General features: G+C 45.7%; 1 protein-coding gene across 1 annotated transcript in view; it reads left to right on the plus strand.

Moving 5' to 3' along the window:
- LOC127031298 (ribonuclease-like) overlaps positions 1–22,006 on the plus strand; it is a 304,542-nt gene that overhangs the window by 180,373 nt on the left and 102,163 nt on the right. The window lies entirely within an intron of this gene.

Genomic DNA, 22,006 nt, shown 5'->3' on the forward strand with positions numbered 1-22,006 from the left:
GTGTGCATTTCAAACCTGACCGATCCCAACAGGAAATAATTTATACTACTCATCTCTCTCTCTCTCTCTCAGTTTGTCTTTTGCTATCTCTCTCTCCTTCTTTCATTATGTGTATGGAGATGTCTGGATAGTGACACAGCAGCTTGTGTAGAAATGTGCAGTACAACTACCAGAGTGGATTCATATATCCCAGTATAACCATGGTTTAAAGAAGTGTATTTTTTTCCTTTCTGTTGATGGCAACAAGCTAACTAGAAGGTGTCTGGTTTAAGCTTATAGCTATTTGCTCTTGTTCAGTCTTTTTCTACTAAAATAAAGAACTCTTTAGTTGCTGGTATTTTCTCCTCATGAAGGTACTTACGTACTTTTTCAAGTCCTTGCCTGATCTTCTCTTTGATAAGATAAACCAACCAGAGTCATTTAAGTCAGGCTTTTTCCCCATCATTTGTCCATGTCCTTGAATTATTTTTGTGGGTTGTTTCGGGACCTTCTCCAATTTTGCAACATCCTTTTCAAAGTATGGACACCAGAACCGAACACAGAATTCTAGTATCAGTCTCGCCCGTGCTATATCACCACTGAAGGCTTCTTTTAAAGCAGCAGCTCTCAGTCTTTTCCATGTTGGGCCCTTATCTTACAACAGAGAAGATATTTTGTCATCCCATATCCAAAAATTTCTGGAACACTTCCTCTCATCTAGCTGTAAAGAAATGGGAGAGAGTATACAGAGCACTGGAAGCGGTTAGTGATGGTGCATTAAGAATCTGTGATGCAGACAAAATGAAAGCTATAGGATGCCACATCCCAGAAGAAGACAGAAGAAAAGAAAGAGACAAGTACACCAGTGTTCCACCTTTAGCCCTAAAACAGGGAATTACAGCATATGTGCGCCTGGCTACATGTGTGTCTCCATCTGTTGTCTCTTGTCTTACACTACAAAGTCTTCACTAAGGGAATCCATAGCTCAATTGCCTGAAACAAATGCTGGCTGTCCCAAGTCTCTCTATTTTCCCAGCGTCATAGAATCATAGAAGATTAGAGTTGGAAGAGACCTCAGGAGGTCATGTAGTCCAACCCCCTGCTCAAAGCAAGAACAACACCAACTAAATCATCCCAGTCAGGGTTTTGTCACACCAGGCCTTAAAAACCTCTAAGGAAGGAGATTCCACCACCTCCCTAGGTTACCTGTTCCAGTGCTTCACCACCCTCCTAGTGAAATAGTGTTTCCTAATATCCAACCTAGACCTCCCCCACTGCAACTTGAGACGATTGCTTCTTGTTCTATTGTCTGCCATCGCTGAGAATAGCTGAGCTCCATCTTCTTTGGAACCCCTTTCAGGTAGTTGGAGGCTGCTATCAAATCCCCCCTTATTCTTCTCTTCTGCAGATTAAATAAACCAAGTTTCCTGAGCCTCTCCTCATAAGTCATGTGTCCCAGACCCCTAATCATTTTTGTTGCCCTCCACTGGACTCTCTCCAATTTGTCCACATCCCTTCTGTAGTGGGGGACCAAAACTGGACACAATACTCCAGGTGTGGCCTCACCAGTGACAAATAGAAGGGAATAATCACTTCACTGAATCTACTGGCAATGTTCCTACTAATACAGCCCAATATGCCATTGGTCTTCTTTGCAACAAGGGCACACTGCTGACTCATATTGAGCTTCTCATCCACTGTAATCTCCAGGTCCTTTTCTGCAGAACTGCTGCTTAGCCAGTCAGTCCCCAGCCTGTAGCGGTGCCTGGGATTCTTCCTTCTAAGTACAGGACTTTGTACTTGTCCTTGTTGAACTTGTCCTCATCAGATTTCTTTTGGTCCAATCCTCCAATTTGTCTATGTCACTCTGGACCCTAGGAGTCCAACTGAAGCTGCAGACCCTCCGGTTTCTTGTTTCCCTCTTCAGGAACAGTGTCAGCAAGTAACACACAGACACCACAAGGGAACTTCCAACACACATGCACACAGACACACACCCACACACTTTACTCATATTAAAATAAGAAGAGAGCTCTGGGGGGTAAAAAAACGTGTACAGAAACCCCTCACTCCAGTGTCCTCGTGCTTCTGAGACTCCTTTTGGCTTTTGACAGTCCTTTCAGTGATCCCAGATTTTTCCCACACCCCTCTCCTCCTACTCAGTCTTCAGGTTCCGCTCAAGAATCTGAGTAAATGATCTCCCTTCATTTCTATCCTTCTTTTATTTGCTTACTACTTTCATAACCATTAACCCCCTGTAAATAAATCAGAAACCTACAAGACATACAGATTACTCCCCTGTGGGGACCGCTGAACCCAATGTTTCAGCATGGCATTAGGTGGAGATATGTTGGTAAAAGGGGCTCCGTAGGGGGTGCTGTCACCTCACAGTCACTACTTACCTCACAACAGCACTAGGGATCATTGTGCTGTGGGGAGCAGGGTGGGTGACTCTGTCGTTGTGGGCTCTCCCAATCTGCATGTCAATAACACCCGGTGGCCTCCTCCTCAGCTTGGTAGTTCCATCAGTCTGACCTGCTCATGGCAGTAATAACTTCCCATGTTCCTGTAAAAAGAACAGGAGTACTTGTGGCACATTGGAAACTAGCAAATTTATTTGAGCATAAGCTCTCGTGGGCTACAGCCCACTTCTTCAGATGCGTAGAATGGAACATATATTGAGGAGATATATATACACATACAGAGAGCATGAAAAGGTGGGAGTTGTCTTACCAACTCTGAGATGCCAATTCAGTAAGAGAAAAAAACTTTTGAAGTGAAAATCAAAATAGCCCAGTACACAGGGGCGGCTCCAGGCACCAGGACGCCAAGTGCATGCCTGGGGCGGCAAGCCACGGGAGGCACTCTGTCAGTCGCCGCAAGGGCAGCAGGCAGGTTGCCTTCGGCAGCATGCCTGCAGAGAGACCACTGGTCCCACAGCTTTGGTGGACTTCCCACATGTGGGTCTCCGAAACCGCGTTACTGGGGACCTCGCACAGGCAAGCCGCCAAAGACAGCCTGCCTGCCGTGCTTGGGGCAGCAAAATACCTAGAGCCGCCCCTGCCAGTACAGACAGTTTGATAAGAAGTGTGAGAATACTTACAAGGGGAGATAGAGTCAATGTTTGTAATGGCTCAGTCATTCCCAGTCCCTATTCAAGCCTAAGTTGATTGTGTCTAATTTGCATATCAATTCCAGCTCAGCAGTTTCTCCTTGGAGTCTGTTTTTGAAGCTTTTCTGTTGCAAAATTGCCACCCGCAGGTCTGTCATTGAATGACAAAACAGGTTAAAGTGTTCTCCTACTGGTTTTTGAGTGTTATGATTCCTGATGTCAGATTTGTGTCCATTAATTCTTTGGCCTATAGCATCTAGCTGTCTTCAAAGAGAAAGATGGGTGTTTATGGGGCTAGATGGATCAATACAGAGATGCTTTTGTACCAATTTAGCTATCATATCAGTACAGGCCTTAGTTTGGTGCAGCTATACTGATATAACTATGCTTTATATCAGTAAAATTTATTCCTCTCTATTGACAGCAATAAACTATATCACTACAAGCCCCTTTCTCCTGGTATTCACTGCCCAGAAAAGATAACCCCAAACTCTTACTTTTGTGAGTCACATCTTTCCAGATCTCGTGTTTGTGTGTTTATCTTGTGTGAATCAGGCTTGTGCTTTTTGTATTTTCCTTGTGTGTTTGTGTTTTGTTTATTTCAATCCTTTGCTTTTATGAGTTTTGTAAGTCTGATGTGAGTCTGTTAGTCTATAAAGTGCCACAAGACTCTGTTGCTTTTTATAGATCCAGGCTAACACTGCTACCCCTCTGATACTTGACACCATGCAGGGCATTGCATTTAGCTGTATGGAGTGGAAATCCATTAACCTCATGAAGAAACTTGCACAAGTACAGACAGATATCATCTTCCTTTCCAAATGCTAACAAATGGACATCATACCAAATGGACTGAAGATGAAAAATCCATTGCTATCTACATACTGCACAGACCACAATGAGAGATTATGCCATACACCATCAAAGAAACTGAGGAACCACCTGATCAGCATCCTATACAGCAAACAGGAAAACATCAGACTTTATGGCGACTTTCATAAATAACCAACCATCCACAAACACAGACTTCACTAAAATAAGACAGGAGATCTACATTACACACTTCACCTCTTTACAAAGGAAAAGAGACCATAAGCTATTTAAAATCCTACCTGCCACATGGAGCCACAACAGTGGTACCCCCAACTCACCCAGCAATATTGTCAATTTATCCAGCTACGCACTCAACCCAGCAGAAGAGTCTGTCCTATCTCGGGGACTCTCTTTTTGCCCCGCCATCCCCACAAACATGGTACAGTTCTGCGGTAATGTGGAAGCCTAATTTCACTGTCTCCGACTCAAAGAATACTTTCAATATAACACTGAACACAGATACTCCCCCACCAAAAGCACAAGAAGAAGAACTCCACATGGATTCCTCTTGAGGGTCGAAATGACATCTGGACCTATAGAAAGAATGCTTCGGCCGGTGTCCACAGGCAGAAATACTGGAAAAAACAACATTGCTTGCCTCATAACCTATGTCATGCAGAATGTAATGCCATCCACAGCCTCAGAAACAACCCTGACATTATAATCAAAGAGACTGATAAAGGACGAAACCAGATCAGCCACAACCTCACGAGTTCATTCACCTGCATGTCCACCAATGTAATATACGCCATCATATGCCAGCAATGCCTTACTGCTGTGTACATTGACCAAGCTGGACAATCCCTGCGTAAAAGGATAAATGGACACAAATCAAATATTAGGAATGGCAATATAAATGAAGAAGATGGGAGTTCCAGGATGCTTCACCAAATTATAGAACGTCACACACGCCTCATCTGAACCTCTTAATCTGACTTCAAAGGCAGTGTCGTCCATCATTCGGTTTCAGGGTCAATTCTGAAAGAGAAGGTGGTGACTAACTGACCCAACACGTGACGTTCAGTTAGACCCTGAGCATGTGAGCAAGAACAAGCCAGACAGGACCATGGGCAAGAGAATGCTCCATTCCATCCCACACAATGTCCGATCTACAGCCATGGCCAGCCCTGATGCTTCAGAGGAAGCAGATAAAACAAAACAAAACAAAACAAAAACCCCTCCCCCTAAAAAACAGAATAGATGGTGCAGAGTGGGAAGAAAATCCCTTCCTGACCATGGCAAGTGGTTGGCTGAAACCATGAAGCATGAGATTAAGGAACTTAAGATATAAACTGGAACTAAGCTCCTGGGATGCTGAGCCCTCAATGAACCCCGGCATACAATTCCCCACAGACATTTCCCCAGCTCTCTCTCAAGTCATTTACCACCCACAACTCCTACTGAGAGACTGCTCAAGGACCTTACCTCACTGGAGATTAAAAATGTTCTTCTAATTCCCAGCCAGTCATTCTCTCTCTCACACTCCCGAATTTCCACATGACCCAGGCTAACACACTACTTGTACCAGTATTCTGGAGAGAACATTCCAGCTGAGACCTTGATGCCCAGACAGCTGCGTCACTGGACATAAGAACAGCCAAATGGGGTCCGTCTAGTGGTCCTTCTGGCCCAGTGTCCTGTCTTCTGACACCGGATGCCCAGGGCATATTTTTGCATCCCCAAACATCTTGTCCAATAGTCATTGATGGACCTATTCTCCTGGAACTTATCCTATTCTTTTTTTTAATCCCAGTTTTACTTTTAGTCTTCACAAATGTCCTGAAAATGAGTTCTACAGGTTGCATGTGCATTGTGTGAAGAAGTGCTTCCTTATGTTTCTTTCAAACCTTCTGCTCATTAATTTAATTATTGACTCTTGTTTTTTGTATTATATGAAATGGTCAATAACACTTCCTTATTTACCCTCTGCACAGCATTCATGATTTTAAAGACTTCTATCATATCCTTCCTCAGTCATCTCTTTTCCAGGCTAAATAGGCCCATTTTTTTTAAGTTGTAGCTCATATGGAAGTTGTTCCATACCCAGATTGCTTTTGTTGCCCCTCTCTGTACTTTCTCAAATTCTAATATATCTTTATTGTGTTGGGGCAACCAGATCTGAACACAATATCCAAGATGTGGGCATTCCATAGATTTATATCATTGAATTATTATATTTTCTATCTCATTATCTATCCCTTCCCTCATGGTTCCTAAGAGTTTGTTAGCGTTTATGAGTGCCGCTACACACTGAGCGAATGTTTTCAGTGAAATACCCACAATGACTCCACAGTGACTTTCTCCACTTGAGAAAGAACCCAGGAGTCCTGGATTCCAGTTCCCTTACTCAAAGCACTTCACTCAGTGCCCTCTGAGAGTTAGGAATGGAACCCAGGAGTCAGGACTCCCGCTTCCCCTTCCCTACCCTCTGTTAATGTCCATAGTCCCAACTAGAAGTGAAAAGCAGAGTTGACAAATTTAAAATTGATGAAGCTGGAGAAGTGAAGGATTGTTATAGGGACCAAAGTGACCTCCTGAGTGAAACTAGGTCACTAGCTAGTTCATAAGCTCATCAATTTGCATGGCAATAACGCATGGTGTCCCCATTCCCAGTTTGGCTTCTCCATGAATTATATCAGCTGAGGACCCTCATGGCAATAACAACCTCCCATGTTCCTGTAGCAGCTGCCAGTCTTCAGATACTCCGACAACAGGATGAGCATTATATAAATATAGAGAGAGATGGGTGTGTCTGGAAACAGATGGATTGCTGGAGCGAATGGAAATGAATGTATATTGGTGGTGGATGGATAGAGAGAAAGCAGTTTCGGTACCAATTTCCAATACACCCTCTACTATGGATGCACATATAGCAGTAAAACCACCATTGACAGAAGTGTAGTTTATTCCTCTGTGTTGATAAAAACAAGTTATACAAATATAAACACCTTTCTACTGCTATTGCCGGCCCAAACAGGAAAAACCCCAAACTCTTGTGATTGTGAGTCACATCTGCTCTTGGGGAGTGAGAGCTCAGTGATTTTAGCATTGCCCTGTTAAACCCAGGATTGTGAGCTCAATCCTTGAGGGGGCCATTTAGGGAATTGGGGTAAAAATCTATCAGGGGATTGGACTAGATGATCTTCTAAGGTCACTTCCAACCCTGGTATTCTAGAGCTCATGTGTTTGTTGCCCAAATTTCCATCCCTTACTTGCATGAGTCTTACATGTCCTATGTTATGTTTCTTGTGCGTGTGTTTGTGATTTGTGGGAATGAGCCTCTGGAAGGCCTCCTGGTTCGTGTTTGTATCTTTTATTCGCATATTTCTATTTTGCATGGCTGTGCCCCTCTCTTGGTTGTGTCAGTCAGAGACATGTCTGTCTCCGATGTTTTTTTCTGTGTGTGTTTGTGTTGTGTGTGGGGTGCGTATCTGTGCACATTCCTCTGAGTTTCTCATTCAACACACCACCTTTCTTCTCTTGTCTAGAGTCAAAGGGAAAGCAAAGCAAAATTCTAAACCAACCCAACTTGTTCCCTTGAAAACTCAAACTTGGCTTTGGTCCCAACAGGAAGCAATTTATACCACTCAGCTGACAGTCTGTCTTTCATTTCGTCCTTCCCCATCTCTCTCTCTTTCTTTCATTATTAAAATTCCAAGGGCACATTTCTGCCTCTCAGAGGTAGGGCAGATACCCAATGTCATCCAATGGGAGTTCTCTTTTCAGATAATCACTCTTATCCCACAGAGAAAAAATAATATGTCACCTAGATGCCAGGATGTGCAGTCTATGTCAGCACATCATCCCCTCGCAAAGATGACAGGTACCGGTCGACAGTCGGGGAGCACAATTTAAAGGTTCCCTCCCCCCAACAGCTTGAGTCATGCCCCCCATGACCACCACCTTAGCCTTAGTAGCCCCTCCTTGAAGCTCCCAGCTGTTTGCTACTGCCTATCCCTGTGGCCCAGCTTGCAGATTGCCAGCTCCAGGAGCTGCCGCAGAGAGAGGGGGCCCAGCCGACAAACCGTGGCAGAAATCAGAGGGGGGAAGGGCATGTGACCCCACATGTCCCACATGCATCCCCTCTGCCTGTTTGCCATGCTATTCCATATGCCCACGGCTCCAATGCCCAGTGGTTCAAGCACTAGCTCTGGGCAATTTGGTTGTGTGAGGTCCAGTCTTACAGGAGGAGTTTCATCTCTGGGTGATGTGGGAGCCCAGGGCTGGGACAGCAGGAGCTGTGGGTTGGGACTGAGGAGCACTGGCAGTGCTGTGGGGGTTGGGAGAACTGTTGTAATAACTGAGCCTGAAAATCTATTCTGATTTTAAGATGAAATGTGCAGACCAAAAATTCACGAAATCTCCAGTCTCAAATAACAATAAATGTTGATGAGAAAAGGTACAAAAGTCACAGACAGACTGAATTTGTGCAGACAAAGAGGCCCCCTGATATCACTCAAGGCCTCTGTTAAGACCATGTCTGGTAAACAAGAGCAGTTTGGGACCAGAAATCAATAGACCAGAATTGGTGTGTGGGAAATTAGACCTCACTGGTGACCAAACCAATGAGTGGAGGGGCTATTTCCCCCAGCACTCACTTTTGCAGTTCTTTAAAAAAAGATAAGTTTGAGAGAAAAATTAACACAGGAGAGTCAGCAAATGCAACAATTCCTGACGGAACAAAGGGAGAAGGAGTGAGCGTTACCATCATGGCTGCCACCCTGGCCATCTCCTGGGAGCACAGGATACATCATGACACAACAGAGCCTCCTTCATCCTAATCCCAAGAGATGTCCTGACCACAGAGAGGGACCCAGCTGACAAAGCCATTTCCACCAGCTCCGGCTAAAAACCAGCCACCACCTGGGATGGTCTGCCCAAGTGCTTGTTCCTTCCCACCTTCTTTTCTCACTCTCTCCTACCCCTCTCCTTGTTCCTTCCGTCTAATAAGAGTCTCACTTAGCTGGCCAAAACTGGATATTTCACAACACTGGTGTGAGCCTGTGATCAACAAGGCAGCGAAACGCAATGCTCTGAACACCCCAGGTTAGTGCAAGTTGCCAGGTCTCAGAGCGACTGGTAAGGTCGTGTGCAAGGCCTGGGTTTCTCTAACTCTGAGGCTGCGAGGGAGAGTAACACCATAGACGGAATTAGAATTTTCTCTCTTTTCCATTCTTCTCTTTCCCTGCTCATGTGTCTGGGGCATTTTGTCTTCTAGGAACCAGGACTGCACTGTAACAACCACAGCAATAACAACAGCTCCAGCTAGTCACAACTAACTCCTTCTCTTTGTCCTCAAACAACAGTTAAAATCATTTAAGAGACTGTCAAAGAGGATGGGGCTTCCTTCTAAATCCTTTCTGCCAATCCAGGGAAAGGGAACAAGGGAAGTCATTAAAATGAAAGCCTGAACACTTTACAGTTCAAAGGCTTGAGCTGTTTGTCCTTGTTTTCTATACCCTTAATAAAACATTGAATGGGGTTTTTCTCCTTTTCTTTTCATCCCACGCACAGATGGAATACAAGCTGTCAGGAGCACTATCCCTGATGATGCCACAGCACAACTGGCTGCTGAGCTCTGTGCCTTTATACTTACACACAACTATTTCAAATTTGATGACAATATATGTCTCCAGATCAGTGGCACTGCTATGGGCACCAGCATGGCCCCACAATATGCCAATATCTTTATGGCTGACCTGCAACAACGCTTCCTCAGCTCTCGTCCACTCACGCTCCTTCTCTACCTACGCTACATTGATGACATCTTCATCATCTGGACCCATAGGAAGGTGACTCTGGAAAAATTCCACCACGATTTCAACAGCTTCCACCCCACCATCAACCTCAGCCTGGACCAATCTACACGGGAGGTCCACTTTCTAGACACCACAGTGCAAATAAGTGATGGTCACATTAACACCACCCTATATCGAAAACCTACTGACCGCTAAGCCTACCTTCATGACTCCAGCTTCCATCCCGGAAACATCACACGAACCATTGTCTACAACCAAGCACTGAGGTACAACCGCATCTGCTCTAACCCCTCAGACAGAGACCAACACCTACAAAATCTCCACCAAGCATTCTCAAAACTACAATACCCGCATGAGGAAATAAGGAAACAGATCAACAGAACCAGATGTGTAACCAGAAGCCTCCTACTGCAAGACAAACCCATGAAAGAAACCAACAGGACTCCACTGGCCATCACATACAACTCCCAGCTAAAACCCCTCCAACGCATCATCAAGGATCTACAACTCATCCTGGACAATGATCCCACATTTTCACAGGCCTTGGGTGGCAGGCCAGTCCTTGCCCACAGACAACCTGCCAACCTGAAACATATTCTCACCAGTAACTGCACACAGCACCATAATAACTCTAGCTCAGGAACCAATCCATGCAACCAACCTCGATGCCAACTCTGCCCACATATCTACACCAGCGACACCATCACAGGACCTAACCAGATCAGCTACACCATCACCGGTTAATTCACCTGCACATCCACCAATGTAATATAGTCCATCATATGCCAGCAATGCCCTGTGCTATGTACATCGGCCAAACTGGACAGTCTCTACGGAAAAGGATAAATGGACACAAATCAGACATTAGGAATGCCAATATACTAAAACCTGTAGGAGAGCACTTCAACCTCCCTGGACACACTATAGCAGACCTTAAGGTGGCCATCCTGCAGCAAAAAAAATTCAGGACCAGACTTCAAAGAGTAACTGCTGAGCTTCAGTTCATCTGCAAATTTGACACCATCAGCTCAGGATTGAACAAAGACTGTGAATGGCTTGCCAACTACAGAACCAGTTTCTCCTCTCTTGGTTTTCACACCTCAACTGCTAGAACAGGGCCTCATCCTCCCTGATTGAACTTACCTCGTTATCTCTAGCTTGCTTGCTAGCATATATATACCAGCCCCTGGAAATTTCCACTACATGCATCTGACGAAGTGGATATTCACCCACGAAAGCTCATGCTCCAAAACGTCTGTTAGTCTATAAGGTGCCACAGGATTCTTTGCTGCTTTTACAGATCCAGACTAACACGGCTACCCCTCTGATTCTTCTCCTTTTCTGTATCTTTAACGACAGGTTGACAGGACTGTTAACAGTGTGTTTGCCATGGGACTGAGCAGGCCAAGGGCTCTGGATACCAAACCCTGAATCTTATTTAACACTGTTTTATCCTGGACAGTGGCAGGGTCATATTAACACCATAATCTCTCTGGGCCCACGGATTCCATCTCAGTTACTGCAACAGAGTCCAGGGCTGGGATAGCAGGGGGCTGTAGGTCAGGACTTAAGGGCACCAACAGAGTTGTGAGTTTCTAGGATAGGACTGGATTAGGAAGGTGCCAGTGGGTCAGGACTCGGGGTCCGTCTACACAGCAAATGAAGGTGTGATGGCAGCATGGATGAGCGTTCGCACATGAGCTTTAATCTTGCTAGCACAGGAAACAGAAGTGGGGACACGTTGGCCTGGACAGCAGCACAGAAGGTAACCAGGGTAAGTACCCAGAATCCCTGACAGGCTGGGACTGGGCCAGCTAGCCCTTGGTGAAGTCTGTGCTGTTGGTTATTGTTACGCGTGACACCACCCAACTGTGTTAAAATTGCACCTTCGCTTGCTTGCAGGAAAACACACCTATTGTTGTTTCTGTGGAGCCCACATCTCTGCCTGGACACTTACTGTTTGTTCCCCACCAACACCCTGCCTGCTGGGTCCCTGCTTTTAATAATCAGCTGTCGCAGGATTGTGCTGACCCAACTGTTTATTGCATTTCCCCTCCCACTCCTCAGACCTCCATCTCCAGCTGGACTCTGTATAACCCGCTCCAAGATGGGATGGATGATCAGGATGAGATTCATCTCCGCAGAGGCTAGGGTCCATCGGTCTGACGACAGTGAAAAAACAGGAACTTGGGTAAGTTGCAGCAGATCCCATCAGCTGGGACAGAGGGGAGGACGGTGCCACATGGGGTTACAACTGCAGGGTTTATTTCTGGGAGACAGCATGAGCTAGTGGTAAGAACAGGTGTGGGCTGGAAGTCAGGACTCCTGGGTTTTATTTCCACCTCTGGGTGGGGAGTGGGGAATGATGGGTTGTGTGGGGCTGATCTTAGTTGGGGTCTGTGAAGCACCTGGCACAATGGGATAGGAATAATGAGAGAGGTTGTGGCGGAAGAGTGGGGTGAGAGAGGATCATGGGAAGGTGAGGGATTTGGGCTTGGAAGGTTGTGACATTCCCCAGGGTTTGGTCTGTGCCACCAAATTCCCCAGTGCTTTCCTTTTCCCCTGAAATGTGCATTTTGTACTGCCCAGCCCGCTCACTGCCTAGTGCAAGCCTGTCTAAGGTCTGTGATGTCATCAATGGAAAATGACATGCACAGATCTTGTTATCTCAAATAATGGTTCTCAAATACGGCAATTCAAACATGCTGGTTTAGATGAAACAGTAAATGAAGTTTATTAACTACTGAAAGATTTTAAGCGACTCTAACTAATGAGGCATACAAATCAGAATGGGTTACAAAGAAAATAAAAGAAAAATGCATTCTAATGCCTAAAATTATAAAGTTAAATAAATTTAAAGCAAGGATTTCTCCTGCGGTGTGTTCTGGACATCTCACCGAGTGCATGCCTTTCACTCAGGTCCCCTCCCCCAGTTCAGTGTTCAGTACCTTCTCCTCCAGGCTTTGGTGAGGTCTTGAGCAGAGAGAAAGGGGAGAAGAAGGAATTTGGAACCACTGCTTTCTACCTTTATAGCCCCCTCTCTTGTGAAAAGGTCAGTGCCAGCTGCTGGTGCGTAAGAACCATCTCCAGCTCAATGTCTGAGTAAGGGGGAAACTCCCAGTCAGGATGCAGATTTTTCACCCACACTCTCTTTCCTGCCAGAGGATGGCCACTTAACTAAATAATAGTCCAGATAATCTCATAGACACCTGGCTGAGGTGTTGGCTGGCTTTGTCTCTGAGGAAGTGGTTTGTGCCGGCTTTTCTACATTTGGAATATGTCATCAACATTGTTATGTAGTAAAACTCTTCACCTCTTCCTACAATGTTGTTACATATGTTTTATCATGATAATGATGATCAGCAGATTATGAATATTCAAACAAAATCTCACAAGGCATACTTTGTGAAGTACAAAATTTATCATGATTCTACAAAGGGGCAAAAATGCATTACAGGCTGTCACAGAGGTTCCACGGAGAAAGCAGATCCCCATCTCATTTTGTCTCCATCCATCTCTCCCCTCTCTCCGCACTGCAGTTTGATCCCATGATGGACATAGCCCTGGCCAGCAAGCAGTCACGTTACCCACCATTCGATCATTTCCTGTGGGAGCACTTGGACTTTCCAAAGACTCGTTTCCCCAACCCGAAGGCCTACTGCGACCTGATGATGCGGAAGAGGGGACTATATGGGAAGCCACAACACATCTTCATCCATGAACCCATTGGCAAGATCATAAACGTTTGCCGTGGGGAAGGGAAGCCCCTCGGGGGTGGCTGGTATCTGAGCAAACGTTTTTTCCACATCATCGTGTACACATATAACTTCAGGTTAGGTCATTACACCAGCTCCGAGATTTCCGCGACAATTATCGTCAGATGCGAATATGGGTTCCCTGTAGATATTCAGGAGTAGATGCAAGGCTCAGTCTCTGCATAGAGGGCAGCCAAGGGTACCAGCTGCTCTCTCTAGTCCCACTCTGTGCCTTCCATACCAGACATGGCACCCGGCTCCTCCCGCCTCTGCACACGAGTCAGCTTCTGTTGGTGTTTCCATCCTTCACCGCTACTTCCCCTAATGCCCATTATACAGTATAGCCGCCCCTTCCCCACCCCCACCCTCTGCTGCCCCTAGTGCCCATTATACAGTACAGCCGCCCCTTCCCCACCCCACCCTCTGCTGCCCCTAGTGCCCATTCTATAGTAAAGCAGACACTTTCCTCACTTTTACTCCCTGCTGCCACACAGTTGCCATCTAAAATTCCCGTCTTTTAATTAAGAAATACCCATCAATTTCACCCTGCTGATGTTGTATATTCCATCTGATAATGGACAGTCCTCAGATTCCTCACGATTAACTATTGTTTCTCATTGTCTCCTTCATCATTTTTAAACATTTCCCCTCTTTCTGTAACTCTCTGTGCTCCCTAAGCTCCATAAAACCTGATACCTGCAAAGCAATCATTGTCGTGTTGTATTACATTGGGGATGGACAGAATGTGAGCCACTGAACACTAAGGGGTGTGCTGGAAATGTGTTGTGGTTTTCCAGTGAGGTGCTTTGTGCTTTCAAGCCCAATCTCAAAATTTTACCTAGTGGTGGGAACAGAACCTAGGAGTCCTGATAGGTACTTGTGCTCATGCTCAAACCCATAGATCTCTCTCACCTTAAGAGCTGGGAAATGGACCCAGGTGTCCTGAACTCTCATCCACACTGTTCTAACCCACCGGACCCCCCTCCTCTCGAAGTGTCAGGGTTAGAAACGAGGCATTCTGATTCCCTTCCTCCATTGCTCTAACCCACTAGACCCCACTCCTCTCCCAAAATTGGAACCCACACAAAGATATAAACCTTCATGCTTCCAGTCATGAGCCAGTCACTAACTGAGGAAGGTCAGGAATAATCTTTGTCTCTGAGCAAGTTGTTCTATAATACTTCTATTTGTGGAATTAATTCCCCTGAAGTGAATGGGACTGGCTGGTGTCACAGACTGAGCTGGAGGGACTCCAGTCTTTGCCAGCCCCAAAACCATTGCTGATGACTGTGGAAGTCCAGCTGAAACCACCCAGTGCCTCCAAAAGAGAAATAGAATTAAACTGAGTCATTGTCAAAAACACCCTCCTCTGAGCTATGAACCATTGACCGTAGGTACGCTAGGTGAGAAACCCACCATTATGCAAACACAAGGAGAAATGGCAGCAAGCAGTCCCACCCAGTACTGCACCTGAGCCTTTTAAGGTGATGCTGTAGGCTCCAGTTTCTTTAGAGCCACAGTTTGCAATCCCACCACTGCCGATGCACAAACCAATTAGCCACTCGCACAATCTTTGTGATGGACTTCCCTGGGGTGCAACCTGAAACTGGGGTACAGCTGAGCCTTTTGTCCCACCAGCATGTGCTCCCTTGCTCACTGTGAGGCTGTGACAAACTGCAGACCGCTCCCAGTCCTGCGCTCACAGAAGCATTTACACAGTCAGGGACTCACCCAGCTGCAGTTGCATGAATGCTTCTCAGCCACTCCTGAACTAATGAGATAGAGGCTCCAGCCAGCTCTCCCTCAGCTCCACAGCCTAGGACCCCAGAGCTGTACCATCTTGCCCTGGTCAAAAGCCTGACTCCTGTAAGTTTATTACCCAGTCCACCCCTCTCTCGATTTGGAGAGGACAGTGCACCAGTCTTTGTTCCCGAGCAGATTCCCTAAGCGCTTCTAGTAAAACATATTGTTTTAGGTAAAAAAATATATACAATCAATGTATTAACTACAGACAATAGATACAAACAATCCATCGACCTTTCATACACTGGCAAGGCTTTCTTCTTTCCCACCTGGGACCCCTTTCCCCAGTTCAGTCTTTGTTCCTAAGGTGTTTCCAGATGTTGAGTTGTAAGGGGAGTGAGGCCGAGTGAGGCTGTCACTTCCCCCTTTTATATCTTCTTCCAACTTGCAGGAAAGATCTTTTCCTGTGACATTATTCAAACAGTCTCCATTGGGCATGTGCCATCTCTGAGAGGATGAGTTAGGCTGTCCAACTTTTTCAATGCTGTGTTGCCAGATTCTTGTTTTGAGGCAGCTCCTAAGGACACATGCAGAAATATAATTACAGATACCAGAATCAGGTTATTTTTTTAGGATTTAGCCATTAAGACATTATTGGGGTTAAGAAGTAATGAAAATTAATAGAAGGACAGCTCAGCTTATCAAGGCAGAAACCCCCAGAAACTTTCAAATGGTACCGCATGGCCCTTCTCCTTTCGACTCAGGAAGGGGATTCTGGCCTGGGTACAGAGTCACTCCAGCAATCCACTCCGTGCCTTTGGGAAGAGTGATGTCAGGTTAGTCACACAGAGACAGAGACAAAATAGAGCTGGCATCAGCCATCAATTTATTGTGAAAATAAACGGCTCCAACATTTGCTAAAGATGAGCTGCCATAACCCTCATGCAGCGCCACCTTGAGGGAGAACATTACAATGCATTTTAAATTCTCCATCACATCTCCCCCTTTTCTGACTGACCTCCCAGGGTCTGTGTGGTAGAGGTGTTGTTATCAGAAGTTCTTTGCACTGTGTTGCTCTGTTAGTTCTGCAATGTTCACATGAAGATACGTAATGTCCTTGCTGATTACAGGCCACCTAATGGTACCTTCCCAGCATTTAGTTAGTCCTTGATGTCCTTCATATATGAACTCTAGAATTTCTCCTCTCACAGCACTTGGGATGACAATGCGATCACCTTTAAACATTAGTCCATTGGACTTGCTAAATAGTCCGTGTACAGCAGAGTGGTCTCTTGCCATGTCCATTCTGTTTTTCACATACTTGGGCCATTCTGCCCAAACGTAACTAAGAACTTCATCAGGTTGCTTCTGCCAAGCCTGCTTTCTGTGGCAGGTATAGTCACCTTCCTGACATTGGTCAGTAAAGTACCACAGCATCCACATAAGCCTTTCCACTTTCCTCTAGCCCACAGGGCTCCAGGACAGTAGGTCTGCTATTACGAATTTTACCAGGGATGTATTCGCAACTGGGTTAAAGTCACCTTCGCCTGGTGAAAAGATATTGGTATCTCTTTGGAGCTTGAGCCAAGTCTTTTCCATTATGACTCAATAATGTGCCCTTGTTGCCAAGGCTAACGGCACATTGGACAGCATTAGTAGGAGCATTTCCAGCAGATCAAGGGAAGTGATTATTCCCCTCTATTCGGTATTGGTGAGGTCACATCTGGAGTATTGCATAAAGGATGTGGACAAATTGCAGTGTCCAGTGGAGGGCAAAAGAAATGATTAGGGGGCTGGAGCACATGACTTATGAGGAGATGCTGAGGGAACTGGGGTTATTTAGTCTGAAGAAGAGATGACTGAGGGGGGATTTCACAGCAGCCTTCAACTACCTGAAGTGAGGTTCCACAGAGGTTGGAGCTCGGCTGTTCTCAGTGGTGGCAGATGGCAGAACAAGAAACAATAGTCTCAAGTTGACGTGGGAGAGATCTAGGTTGGATATTAGGAAACATTATTTCATTAGGAGGGTGGTGAAGCACTGGAATCTGTTACCTAGGCAGGTGGTGGAATCTCCATCCATAGACTAGTGTACACTTCAAGTTTATCTCAAATTTAGCATTGTTAAATGGAATTAAGTCTGCACTCGTCCACACAATGAAGCCCTTTACTTCGATATAAAGGGCTCTTAAAATCGACTTCTGTACTCCTCTCCGACAAAACAAGTAGCGCTGAAATCGGCATTGTCATTTCAAATTAGGGTTAGTGTGGCCGCAATTCGATGGTATTGGCCTCTGGGAGCTATCCCATAGTGCACCATTGTGACTGCTCTGGACAACAATCTGAACGTGGATGCACTGGTCAGGTAGACAGGAAAAGCTCAGCAAACTTTTGAATTTTATTTCCTGTTTGCCCAGCATGGATCACTGATCATCACAGGTTACCATGCAGTCCCACAATCAAAAAAGAGCTCCAGCATGGACCGTAGAGGCAGGGGTGAAAGTAAGCCGGTCCGGTCCAGTCCAGCGTACCGGCAAGAGCCAGTTCGCTGTGCTGGACAGCATCAGCTTCTGCAGCTGGGACTTAAAGGGTGGCCGGGCTGGGGCTGGGATTTAAAGGGCTCCTCCGAGCTCCCCGCTGCAGCAGGGAGCACGGAGCAGCCCTTTAAATCTTGCCTGCAACTTTGGCGGGCAGGCTGGGGCCAGCATTTAAAGTTCCCGGAGCTCCACGGCGGCTGGAGCCTCAGACCCTTTAGTTTGCCCCAGGGGCTACCAGCCACTTCTGCAGCTGGGAGCCCCCTGGGTAATTTAAGGGCCCTGGGACTCCCAGCCACAACTGGTGCCCCAGGGCCTTTAAATCTTGAGGCCCCACCTCTTCCTGATGAGGCAACTCATACCCCCAGGACTCCGGCGGCGGTGCCGATAAGTCCTGTGATTTACTTTCACCCCTGCATACAGGAGATACAGAATCTGATCTCTGTATGGGGAGATGAATCTGTTCTATTAGAACTCCATTTCAAAAGATGAAATGCCAAAACATTTGTAAAAATCTCCATTGCTATGATGGACAGAGGCCACAACAGGGACTCAACACAGTGCTGCGTAAAACTTAAGGAGCTGAGACAAGCATACCAGAAAGCCAAAGAATCAAATGGATGCTCACGGAGGGAGAGGTGCCTGATGATTGTAGCTATTCCACAGTTCCCACACTCTCTGAAAACCATTTGAATTCTGTGCTGAGCTCCCAAAACCTGAAGGGTCAAAAACAGTGTCGCAGGTGGTTCAGGGTATATGTCGTCAGTGCCCCCTCCCTCCAGCCCCCATGAAAGCAAAGGCAAAAAAATCATTTCTCACCTTTTTTCAATGTCACCATATGTCTACTGGATGCTGCTGGCAGTTGCGGTGCTGCAGCGCTACACAGCAGCATCCCCTTGCCTTGCCTTGCCGATGGTACAGCAGTACTGGTTTCTGTCGTAGCCATCCCTTGGGTGCTCCTGGCTGGCCTTGGTAAGGTTGGCTGGGAGCACCTGAGTAAAAATGGGAATGACATCCCAGATCATTCTCTTCCTTAAGTTTTGTCTAATGGAGGTTCAGTCCTGCCTGGAATATCATGGCAGCTGGAGGCTTCTGCCTCAGGCTGCTTTCCCAGTCAGCAGCACCGCACGGTCGCTCCTACCCCAGCCTACTCCCTGATACCAAGGCTCACAATTAGATACTTAGACCTCTACATTTTGCTGCAAATAAAAAAATTAAACTGCCGTTTAGAACTGTCCCCCAACATACATATCCCGGGGCATTTTGTATTTTACCAGTGTCAGCCAAAGGCCCCCACACAAATGGAGATTCAGTCCTGCCTGTGCTTCTGTCCTAGTGCTTGTCACAGAGTCCCATTTTCAGATACAGGCTGAGCAAGTGCAGAATGGTGGTTCACTCTGCTTCGCTGTAAGCCAACCACCTTCCCCTCCCACTCTTGATCTCTGCTGGCAGTAAAGACAGTGTTGTTTCTTATTCCTGCATTCTTTATTACTTCATCACACAAATGGGGGCATAACTGCCATGGTAGCCCAGGAGGGGTGGGGGAGGAGGGAAGCCATAGGTGGGTTTGTTGCAGAGGCACCCTCTAGAATGGCATGCAGGTCATCAGTTCTGCGGGATCTCTGGGGCTCTGACCTGGAGACAGCCGTTTGCCTCTCTCGTTCTTTAGTAGGCTTGCATAATATTCTAGGCAGGACTGACACTCTATTAGACAAAACTTAAAGAAGAGAATGACCTGGGATGTCATTCTCATATTTGTCCAAGCGCCCCCAAGTGACCTCACTGAGGCCAGCCAGGAGCACCCATGACAGCAGCAGATTGTTCAGTATGACTGGTAACTGTCATTGCCAACTTGCAAAGCAACAGACCGTACAGTAGAGCTGGTAACCATGCTTGCTAACTTGCAAAAGGCAAGGGGATGCTGCTGTACTGCATCTATCAGAGCATCCAGTAGACATATGGTGACAGTGAAAAAAGGCTGAATGGGCTTCATGCTTGCCGTGCTACGGCGTCTGCTCAGGCAATTCAGGGAAAAGGGTGCGAAATGATTGTCTGTCGTTGCTTTCATGGAAGGAGGATTGACCCATGACATTTATCCATAACCACCCGCAACAAATTTTTGGCCCCATCAGGCATTGGGATCTCAACCCAGAATTCCAATGGGTGGGGGAGACTGCGGGAACTATGGAATAGCTACGCACAGTGCAAAGCTCCGAAAGTAGATGCTAGCCTAAGTACATGGACGTACACTGCCGAATAAATGTATTTTGTGTGGCCATGTGCACTTGCCTTTATACAATCTGTTTCCAAAAATCAATTTCTGTAAAATCAGAATAATCCCATAGTGTAGACATACCCTTAGAGGTTTTTAAGGCATGGCTTGACAAAGCCGTGGCTGGGATGATTTAGTTGGGGATTGGTCCTGCTTTGAGCATTGGGTTGGACTAGATGACCTCCTGAGGTCTCTTTCAACCCTAATCTTCTATGATTCTATGATAAGCGTTACAAAAGGCTTATGGTCAGTTACCGGTTTAAAGGAACCCAACCCACACAGATGCCTAGTGAAGTTCTCACATCTCCATTTCCTTGCCAGACTGCTTTTAAAGTTGAAGGTATCATTTTTCTGCTTCTGTAAATATACAAGAGGAGAATGCAAGTGGCTCAGATCTATGTAGCTGCAGCAATTCACCATGAAGGTCATAGCTATTGGCTTCGGCCTTGACCACTTAGTTGTTTACATGAAGAATTTTAAAACTGGAGCAGTCAAGATAAGTTCTTTTACCCTTTTGAAGACGGTCTCCTGATTTTGCCCCCATACCCAGAACGTATTGAATCTTAATAGCTTAATCTATGGTTTTGACACTGTAGATACAAGGTTTTGTAGATATTGGCCAAGATAATTTACCATCCTCAATATGTTTCTAAATTCTAGTACATTTGTTGGTGCTTTCAATTCTCTAATTGCTTTTACTTTCTCAGCATTCATCTTTATTATCTGTACCAAAACCTTAAGCTGGTATAGGTGGATGTCATAGGTGTCACTCCAACTCTGAACTTTAGGGTACGGATGTAGGGACCTGTATGAGTTTAATTATCAGCTTAGATCTGGTTTTGCTGCCACCACTCCCAAGTACTAACTCCCTTCCCTGGGTAGTCTTGAGAGACTTCTTCACCAATTCCTTCGTGAACACTGATCCAAACCCTTGCATCTTAAAACAAGCAACAATTATTCATTCCCCTCCCTTTTTCCCCCACCAATCCCTGGTGAGTCCAGATTCAATCCCCTTGGATCTAAAAAACAGAGGGGGAAATCAATAAGGTTCTTATAAAGAAATCTTTTAATTAAAGAAAAGAGAGGTAAAAGAAAAAAACCTTCTGGGAGTTAGCATACAGTTGATCTCACAGACAACAGATTTAAAATACAGGATGTTCCCCTGGTCAAAAACCTTAGTACACACAAGAATATCCAAATTTGATTATTCCCCTAATGCCAAGATAAGTTACAAAAGAAAATAAACATAAACCTATTTATCCCTTTCTAAAACTTATTACTCTGCTAAGAGGCTGGTTCCTTGATCTTTTTCACTCCGGCTGAAACTGAAACTGACTCTAAACAATGGGAACTTCCCTCCTCCCTTTTCAATCATCTTGTCCTTCCATTGGTTCCTCTGGTGTCAGCTAGGCTAGGTGATCTTTTTAACCCTTTACAGGTAAAAGAGGCATTAAGCCTTAACTATCTGTTTATGACAGTGGAAAACATAGACTCATAGACTCATAGACTCTAGGACTGGAAGGGACCTCGAGAGGTCATCGAGTCCAGTCCCCTGCCCTCATGGCAGGACCAAATACTGTCTAGACCATCCCTAATAGACATTTATCTAACCTACTCTTAAATATCTCCAGAGATGGAGATTCCACAACTTCCCTAGGCAATCTATTCCAGTGTTTAACTACCCTGACAGTTAGGAACTTTTTCCTAATGTCCAACCTAAATCTCCCTTGCTGCAGTTTAAGCCCGTTGCTTCTTGTTCTATCATTGGAGTCTAAGGTGAACAAGTTTTCTCCTTCCTCCTGATGACACCCTTTTAGATACCTGAAAACTGCTATCATGTCCCCTCTCAGTCTTCTCTTTTCCAAACTAAACAAACCCAATTCCTTCAGCCTTCCTTCATAGGTCATGTTCTCAAGACCTTTAATCATTCTTGTTGCTCTTCTCTGGACCCTCTCCAATTTCTCCACGTCTTTCTTGAATTG

Source organism: Gopherus flavomarginatus, chromosome 11 (genome assembly GCF_025201925.1).
Source record: "Gopherus flavomarginatus isolate rGopFla2 chromosome 11, rGopFla2.mat.asm, whole genome shotgun sequence".
NCBI classification, from domain to species: domain Eukaryota; kingdom Metazoa; phylum Chordata; order Testudines; family Testudinidae; genus Gopherus; species Gopherus flavomarginatus.